The 9,384-nt window shown below is 38.3% G+C and overlaps 1 long non-coding RNA gene across 1 annotated transcript in view; it reads right to left on the minus strand.

Moving 5' to 3' along the window:
• LOC118168928 overlaps positions 1-5,957 on the minus strand; it is a 91,419-nt gene extending 85,462 nt beyond the window's left edge. Inside the window, exon 1 of the long non-coding RNA XR_004751861.1 lies at positions 5,887-5,957. This is a non-coding gene — a long non-coding RNA (uncharacterized LOC118168928). The remainder of the gene's footprint in view (positions 1-5,886) is intronic.
• Between the last annotated feature and the right edge of the window lie 3,427 nt (positions 5,958-9,384).

A 9,384-nucleotide genomic window follows, 5' to 3' on the forward strand; every position in this document is an offset into this window, starting at 1 on the left:
TGTAGAAGTCAGAAGTCCATGGGTTAGTAATTAAATAAGGTTATTAACAATTAACAACTTATGTAAAAAACTATTAAAAAAAAAAAAAAAAAAACTTTCCTCCCTTAGTGTGAATAATAATTAGCATGCTGGTTATGAAGAAAATCTATCCTGAAACAGCTTTTCTTAGAGCTTATGCAATGTCCTGACATTAATTGATTTAAATACACATTCACAAGCTCCTGGACTGACTCCTTATGTCTCCATCTACACTGCACAACTACAGACATCTGCACACACTCTGGCATTTGCTTAAATCCCACTGGCAAAAAGCATGCTCCGCAGTGAGACAACTGCAATGCCAGCACTACTCTTTTATCCCACACACTCTTAAACACCACGTGAAGTGAAAAAAAATCAGAATCTGCAGCACTTCAAAAGCTCGGGTCTGTGCTTTTGCCTGAGCCCTGGGAGGCACTGGATCCCAGAGACACACACCGTCCACAGAGATGGGTCTGTCACTATGCCCGGTATTAAAAAGGAAATTTTGAACCTGATCTCAGCTATTCTAGCTGGGCACCAGGACAGAAACAATATCTGAAGTATCCAGACCAAAGCTACGTAGAGCTTTAAAAAGCAAAGACACATTAACCTGTATCCTCAAGTGGCTAGGAAAGGAAGGTGTCCCGTGGCTGGGACAGAAGGCACTTAGAATAGATTTCCCCAGGAGGTCCGAGACATACCTGAATTAAACCACACTCAGGAGGCAAACTGTTAACTCTTCATAGCTGGCTGTCACAAGACTGCAGCCATAACTAGATGGAGATCCATTTAGTAAACGTGGGATGTGATAGAAACTTATGTGGTATAAACTTCGATAATACAAGTTTCAAGGGTGACACTGGCATACTGGTAGGTTCACAGTCCTCGAGGTGTATCAACAGTATTCACCAAAACAGAATTCTACACATACAGTTGGTTTTTTTCTCTCTTTTTATAGTGATACAGGAAGCAGCAAAGTCAAACTCCTTACAATACTTAATGCACCTCAGTACAGAAAGCTGTCCAGAAAGAAGATAAAGTGATAAACAAGGAGCAAAACCTTCTGCAGAAAGATATTGCACCAAACTGGAGGAGGATGGGTTTATTGGCAACTCTTACACCTAGCACTGAATTCTACTGCCAGCTCCAGAGACCTCTACATTTCTGAAGCTGGGAAAGGATCACTCCATACTCGTCCCATCTCTTACATTATTTAAGGCTCTTCAGACTCAGTTAAAGCCAATACACCCAACCCTACAGAACTTGGAAGAAATGAAAACTTCACTCTCTACTCATTTGTTCCCTTTAATTTATGTTGCATTTACTTTATAATTGTGAAAAGACAAAAAAATAAAAATAAAATCACAAGAGTGGGTGATATGATTTCAATCCCTTTGTAAGTCTAATTCATTTTCAGATCAGAGCTCTGTGCACATATACTGGAAAGGCACACTGGGACATCAGCAAATTTTCCAGTAGTACTTTTTTCTGATATATAATTATAGTTAAAATCCATCAAAATACATCGCAAGGCCCCTAAGTAATATAAAACCCTAGTCCTATGCAGCAGCCACAGCTTTTCAAAGCATTTTAAAACTTTTTGCACAAACTGCTTCTCACCCTTTTCCAGTGTTGGCACAGAGCACGAGGGAAGTAGATACTCTTTTGCGTCCAATCTGAAGAGCAATTTGTATGTAGGCTTTTTTGTTTGTTTCTCCCACAGATAGCATCTATGAAATTTATATAGGTTGGGGGGGTTATTTTTTATATTTTGGCCTTAAACAGACAAGATAAGCTGTATTCTTTCACAGCTGGTATCCGAGTCCCAGCAGATCTCTATCTGCATGCAGTGTGACTATTTTCAAGCCAACAATGAATCACCAGCAGGAGGACGAGGCAGAGCGCTGGAGCACACATTCTAGGTAGTTGAGCTATAGAACAATCTCTATACAGTAATTTGGTTATTTCTGGAAGAAATGAACCATATGAGCAGCAGGTGTGTATGCTAATAGAATGACTTTGTGTTTTAATTAAGCTGTATTTCCCTACAGAGTAATTACATATGTTGTTTACTCAACTTTTTTTTTTTTTTTCTAAAAAGAAAAAAAAAATAATAACCTCTTTCCCAGGCTAGAAATGAAAGATCTTAAGAACCTTTTTAAAAAGTACAGAATAAACTTGGTAGACTATATACATACATGAAAAACACTTGCTAGGTACAATTTCAAAAAGGAATTTATGTAACAGATGGTGTTACCTAACTCCCATCAAAAACTGTTTCAGCTCAGATAATACCACTGATTCTACTGAGTGAGAAATTTTACATCGATTGCCATGACTGTAAGAACACCAATCTACCCCAGTAGATATTGTGAAGTGCCATTTGAAACAGAGACTACAGAGTCTAAGGAAGAGAAGATATATTTAATGAGGCATCCACTTCCTAAGCTTCAGCAACAAATGGAGCATTTTCCTCCAAGAATTTTCATCTCCAGACCCTCCAACTACCACGTTTCAGTCCAAAGTTGGTCTAATGGCAGACGTTATCTCCTGCTGCACAACTGGCCTCACTTCTGGCCTGCGGCTTCCACAGCTATTGCTATTATCCAGTGATTCAGCAATTATTCCCTAGGATTCAGTGGATGAAAAAAAAAAAAAAAAAAAAAAAAAAAACACAATATGAAGCCTTCCTCTATACCTGTTTGTGCTGTGAAAAAGCACTACTATGTAGGCAACATTAACATTACAGAACTGAAAATAACAGTGCAGCCAGATGATACCTGCTATTTCTTTAAGTATGTTCATGGATTTACAGCTGGGCTTTGCCTGCTCGTACCAAGTGATGAGGGAAAATAGCACGGGAAGCAAGGCAATTCACGGGGGGCAGAAACGCTCAGACCTGGAGGTGATCTAGCCAAACCTAACAATGGCATCTAGAAACACAGACACGGGAACAAATAGCCAAATTCAGAAACACTGTGTGCAGATGCAGCCCCATTGACACCTCTTATCCAAACTGTGTTCAGACCACTTCTGAGCTTCCTACAAACAACACACATTGCTCTGTCTCCATCAGAGCTGCTGTGAAGCCCGCCCTTGGGAAAAGAAGCCTGCTGCACGCTTAAAGAGAATAATGCCCAATGAGCAATATTTAATAGAAGGGATTTCACAGGGCTTTTTTTCGTTCCTTCTTTGTACAGAATTATACAGATTTAGATACCTTTGCATCTGTCTTAAATATAATTTCACTAGAGACACTGCTCTGGGTGTCCCTGCTGGAGCAGGGAGGCAGGATCAGAAGACCTCCAGAGGTCCCTGACAACCTCAACCACTCTGTCATTTCCCAGAAAATAAAGATGGGAGATCACCCTATATTCCGGGAGAGATGTGTCAACTACATGTCATACAGCTATTAAACTGAAAAATTGAAGTCAAAAGAAAATCAGAGGGTGTTTCTAAGAGCTAAAAGCCTCATTTTACCATGCCTCTCTTGTGCAGGCATATCTTTCTTGTAATATTTCAATAAGAATTTTATTTTTTTTTCAGGAATTTTTTTTCTGTTCATTGTCCATGTGAGATTTGTGATTTTCTGTCAATGTAGCGCTTCTCTGCATCCTGGAACAGCTATTTCAGCAACTTTCTTGAACTGAGGAGTATGTATAAATCAAGGTTTGTAAACAGCTAGCAAATCCATCTTACAGTCACAGTGATGCTCTCTGTAAATTTAAGACTAAATAAATATATAAATGATATATTCAAAGCACTTGGTTTATCTTGAAAAAGCCAGAGATTGGGAAAGTAAACCAGGAAGGTTTTTTGTTTCTGTTTTTGTTCTTGTTCTTGTGTGTTTTGTTTTGTTTTGTTTGTTTGTTTCTCCCAAAATGAAAGCTTTTATTTTAGAAGCACACTTTCAAATGCCATCAAGCTTGCATCTAACTTACCCAATGACTTTCCAATTTTCTCAAACTAGCAGAATAGCCAATAAAAAACTTAAGAGAGAATAGTTATTATATTGGCAGCAATTGGCAATTGGGTAATTTTGCTATAATTAATCAGAGCCTGGATGGAGTCTTCCCAGACCTACTGAAACATTTTCAGTGTGTTTTTTCTTTACAGCTTTAGAACATGTATTTACTATTGCTTGTGGTTAACTTGTTCTGTGTATTTTGATCTTAACCCTGAACACACAAATGCTGGTGATTTTAATACCAAACCTATTGAAATCACAATAAACCTCACAGGAGGCTTTCAGTACAAGGAATCCATAAATGAACAGCAGGGAGGAAAAATGGCCAATTTTGATAATCACGTTTTTTAGAAAGGCCCTAAGAATCACAATATACTACTACTCAAAACATTAGATAAACAGAAGATACGCTACCCAGAGACAGTAACCACTACCAAATATCTGTAGTCCAACTGTGTAAGAGATGGAAAATGAGCTGATCAGAAAAATACTACTTTTAGGTTTATCACATTTTACCAGTAAACCTCAAGCAAAATTGCTAACATTATCTCACGTCTCTCGTTTTTCCTCTTCATTTGCTACTTAACATTTATGCATTTTTACAGCTAATTCTATCACTGCTCCTCAAAATCTCAGATTTGGACTCAACAACTATTCATCTGGAACTTTATAAGTTAAGTGATCCTCACATTCTGACTCCATGGTCGACACTGAGAATAATTAGCTACTGCCAAAAAAGTTGCAGAATATTAATCAAGAAGCCAGGCACAATTTACCACCTCTGACAACACAGAATTCCTCACAAGACACCCTCAACGAGTAATGAATTGTGCCTAGCTTCAATTACAGCTTTGCTTGGGTATCCTTTCTGCCACCAATTTCTGTTTTCAGAGACTAAAAAAATATGCAAGATTACTCAGCAGAGATGCCAGAAATAATGCACTACTAAGGAATTTCTTCATCTCTCAGTGGAACTTCTCCATTTTACATAGAAACAAGTTTTTGCTGTAGGATACAACATTTTTCAAATCTCATCTTTAAAAAGAAAATAGGAATTTAGTCTTTTCAGTTAAGGTGTTTGTGCCACAAAAGCCATCTACAGCATGTGAAAACCCCATCACAGAGGGAGCTGGATGGAGCAGGGAATAATAATATAATTTTAAGGTACCTAATTAACACAGATATTGTTCTCGGTGTTCTGAGGTTATCACTTCTGTGGTGGAGGCACAGGCAATGGAAGAAATGCAAAACAAAACAGACTTCGAATTATATTAATAAACTACTCTTTTGTTTTGGATTTCTTCCCTTTACTAAGGGAAAACAATACACAACAAAAGAAATGCATGTGATTGTCTCACAGTATTAAACGATTGCTTCCTTTGGCTCTCTGCTTATTGCAAAAAGCATAGTAGTCTGGCCTCGTCCATTCAGGTGAATTAAGACCTGATCCTGAGTAAGTGAACGGGAAATATGGAAATTCAAGCATTATGGATAGAAGAAACAAGTGACAAGTCTCACATTCCTCAAAGGCAGATGCTACACTGCGGTTGTCATCTCCAACAAGCTTGCCTGCCCCTGTCCTCCTCCTCCTGGCTGTGTGGAGGAGCAGGACCAGCTGCTTTACTACATCTGTAATGTGAAGATGTGGCTCCACAACACCTGAATGTGACAGGAAAATCATCCACCCCTGATCAATTGGAATTGCCATATAAGCCTGGTGCAGCCCATATTGTGCATGTCAATCTGTGAAAAATAATAATTAAAAAATAATAATAACTTGGAAGCCCTAAAAGGTGGTTGGTTGACCATAACTCTCCAGTGCAACAGTTTTCCAAAGGGATGACCGGGGTCCTTGAAGAACAGACCAGAGATTATGGTAAGATTATATTGCTGCTTACTTGGTTAGACTGTGGTTGAAACACCAGACCGATGTTCTTAGTGTAACCCAGGGATCCAGAAACCAAGAATACTGAGGAAAAAAAAAAAAATCAATTAAAGGGCTAGAAGATATACTGTAACAATACAAGTTACAGTAGACCCTAATTGAAAAATTTACATGTAAATTGGATGTTCTTCCAAACAAGACACTCTAGTTTCCATGGGAATTAGTTTGGGATAACTCCGCAGTCTAGAAAATACAACCAAATTATGACAAGAACTCCTTTACAATATCCAGCTGAGGACATTTTCATGGCTAAATTACCCATCCTGGGCACAGCCTAATTTTGCACTGAGAGTTGATAAGTGAAAAACAAAACAACACAGAACCTTCATTTCTAGCTTAAATTAGTTTTCTCTCAACAGAAAAGTTATTTCTGTTTAAATATGAAATATGCAAACAAATATTATGCAATTTTGGTTGTTTCTTTCAGACTTAGCATCCCAGAGCACTGGCATCAATTCTCAAGGAGGTTTAGCTAGCTGAAATGTGAGGAGATTATATGGCTCTCTGACTTTTTCTCTTCCTATATTGAGACAAAATTAGTTTTTATCTGTAAGATTTTAAAAGTGAGATTTTTAACAAATTGTATTTAAGAATTTACAGAAATATTTGCCTCAAAAAAGTTTCACATAATCAGACTGTTGAAGAAAATTCGAGTAGAAGGCAATTTTAGCCTCTGCAATGGGAGAACACTCAATTTACTACAGCCTTAATATACTCACGTACACATGATGAGCCACATGGAATAAATGTAAATTGACTTCCACACAATATTCAGTGAAAAAGAACCAGAACAGTGAAGTATGTCACTGAATGTGCACCCAAAGTGCAAACTACTCAGAAAATGCTTCCGTGTGCAGCTTACTTAATATCCTACCTTTATATGATTAACAGTTTTGCTTCGATATTACAAAAGAAAGTTGTAAATCTGATAGAACTCACTATGCAGCTGCTGTGGAAAAATACCAACGCAATCTTTATTTCTCCTCTCCTGGTATTTACTTGGAACATATTTCTGACAAGTTTAGTAGCTAGTCCTCCTCCTCAGATTTCTTACCAAGTCACTTAAACATTACAAACTGATATATTATTACACATACTGATGAGACTATTCAGAATTCAAATGCTGCACTGTTCTCTAGAAAATTCACAGTACACATATTGGGGTTTTATGATCCCCCAAGTCCAAATTTACAAAGCCCAATGATGCCACTAAGAAATAGACGAGCTTGCTGATGGTAGATTTTCACTTGATGAAACACAGTTCCTTCCTCTTGCCGTTTGGATGACATGCACTACGCTGTGCATTTATTCTTGCTGAAAAAAAAAATAATTTCATGAAGTACACAGGGTTTGTCATACTAGTCTTATGGATTTCCTTGCAATCTTATTTTGAGAGTATTATCTTATCTGTGCTAAAATAATAAAGTCAGAATTTATGGGGGCAAGAGGACTTGAAAAACCTTTCTAGCAGTAATATATTTATTTCAGCTGAAGGCCTTTAGTATTACTTAGATTTTCAGAATCAGACAGGTATAATTTCATTTATTGTGTGTTTTCTCTATATTTTGCAGCAGGATAACATCAAGAATAAAATGAAACTGATTTATAATGTAATGCACATGGAAACAGAATGCATTTAGAAATCTGACTATGATTTCAGTCCAGGTAAATTCAGAAACATCAATATACACTAGTAAGAACAGACTGCTGTGGTACATGGTAATATTTGATGATAAAAATATACCACAGGGACTGTGTGGCTGACTTTTATGTGCATGTCCAGCTTTTAAAATCTGCAAGAAAACCCAGAATGAGGAAAAACTCATTTGAGAGTATTTGATTCCTCATCTGAGTTGAAAATTACCTGAAGAAACCATGGAAATATGGTCTAGCAGATATATAACTGGTGTTCACCTTTGGCAGTGCTGCTTTGGGCCACTACATTTACTGTAGGTCATTGAGAGCAATTAATGATATTCTACTGGACAACCTTTGTGGACAGGAAAAATACCCTTCCAACATAATTCTCATGAATAGTGAAATGTGAAAACTGAGCTCTTACACGTTTTTTTTAGGAACTGCACTGAAGAGAACAGAAAGCATAAGATACAGGGAAGAAAAGTTCTTTCCATACCACTTCCTTGCTATCCCCCAGTACACTTATGTGTATTCTTACCATTTAAGCCATTAAGCCTCTTACCATCTTAGCCATTTAAGAAGCATTCAGCCAAAACACAGGTTTGCCCTACAGGTGATAGGCTGATGTGCCCAGCAGGTAAGACCATGACTTAGACAAGTTGAATGTCCTCTGGTGACACATCTGCTGATTATCAGGGAATGCTGGTTTAGAATGAGCAACTAACTTTTGCATGGCTACAATTAAAAGTGATACATTCACCTACAGTATTTGGGAAGAAGTTCAGTTTGATCCAAAAGCTACACTAGGAAAGGACTCCCACGTACAACTCATGGGAAGGGAAAGAGAGTCCAAGAGGAAGAATACAGAAGCAAATCAGATCACCAGAAGCAGCAGAGGAGTGGCTGAGAGAAGATGTGAAGTTATACTCTAACTTATCGCCATGCAAAATAAATGTTTATTATAGAGTTTGGGACTAGTATGGGGGACCAGATGCAACTCTGGAGCCCTGTGGTGTTACTTATTTTCCATCCCTACCTTAGGCATGTCAGGATTGGAGCTGGAACATCGTGTCCTCCTTTTTCACCGCCCCTGAATGTCTGGGAGCAGCTGCAATGACACTGGGCACTGATTGCAGGGCTCCAGTGGATGCCAACTCACAGCGAGCTGGAAGGACTGAGCAGAAATTGGCAGTATCCAGAGCTGGGACTGGAGGACTGCATCTGAAAGAAGCTTATAGGAAAGGCCACTATTACCCATTGCTGAGCTACAGAAGAGCTGATTTTCCACAAGGCTGGGAAATTAGACACTATAGGAAGCAGACCTCTTGTAACATCACCTGAGAGCAGGATTCATCTCTTTAATCACCAGTTTAAGCCAGTCATCTGGACTCTTGCTATATTTGATGGAAAGGGATAAATATCACCAGAGGTGATTCAGCCCACCAATTTTAGCTAATAAGCTTAGGATGATATAAGCCATTCTCTGGAGGAGTCTCTTCTTTTCTATTGATTATTGAACAGGCCTGAGGTACTTGCCAAGGCCAGCTGTTAGATGATAATTAGGTTAGGTGAGACCAAACAATCACAGAAAACAAACTGGAGACTTGTTGAGTTTAGGAATTGGTCCCATAGCCTTTTCGTAAATGTAGGAGGTGTCAACAAAAATACCCCTCACAGAGATTTCTTCTCGCTGAAGTAACTTCCATATTTTATTTTTCCTTGCAGAAAGCATATGTGATGTCATTGGAAAGACATGCCTACATACTTCTTCAAAGGATACAGAAACCAAAATAAATGGGAGAGGAAACATAGA

This window comes from Oxyura jamaicensis, chromosome 6 (assembly GCF_011077185.1).
Source record: "Oxyura jamaicensis isolate SHBP4307 breed ruddy duck chromosome 6, BPBGC_Ojam_1.0, whole genome shotgun sequence".
Classification (NCBI taxonomy): domain Eukaryota; kingdom Metazoa; phylum Chordata; class Aves; order Anseriformes; family Anatidae; genus Oxyura; species Oxyura jamaicensis.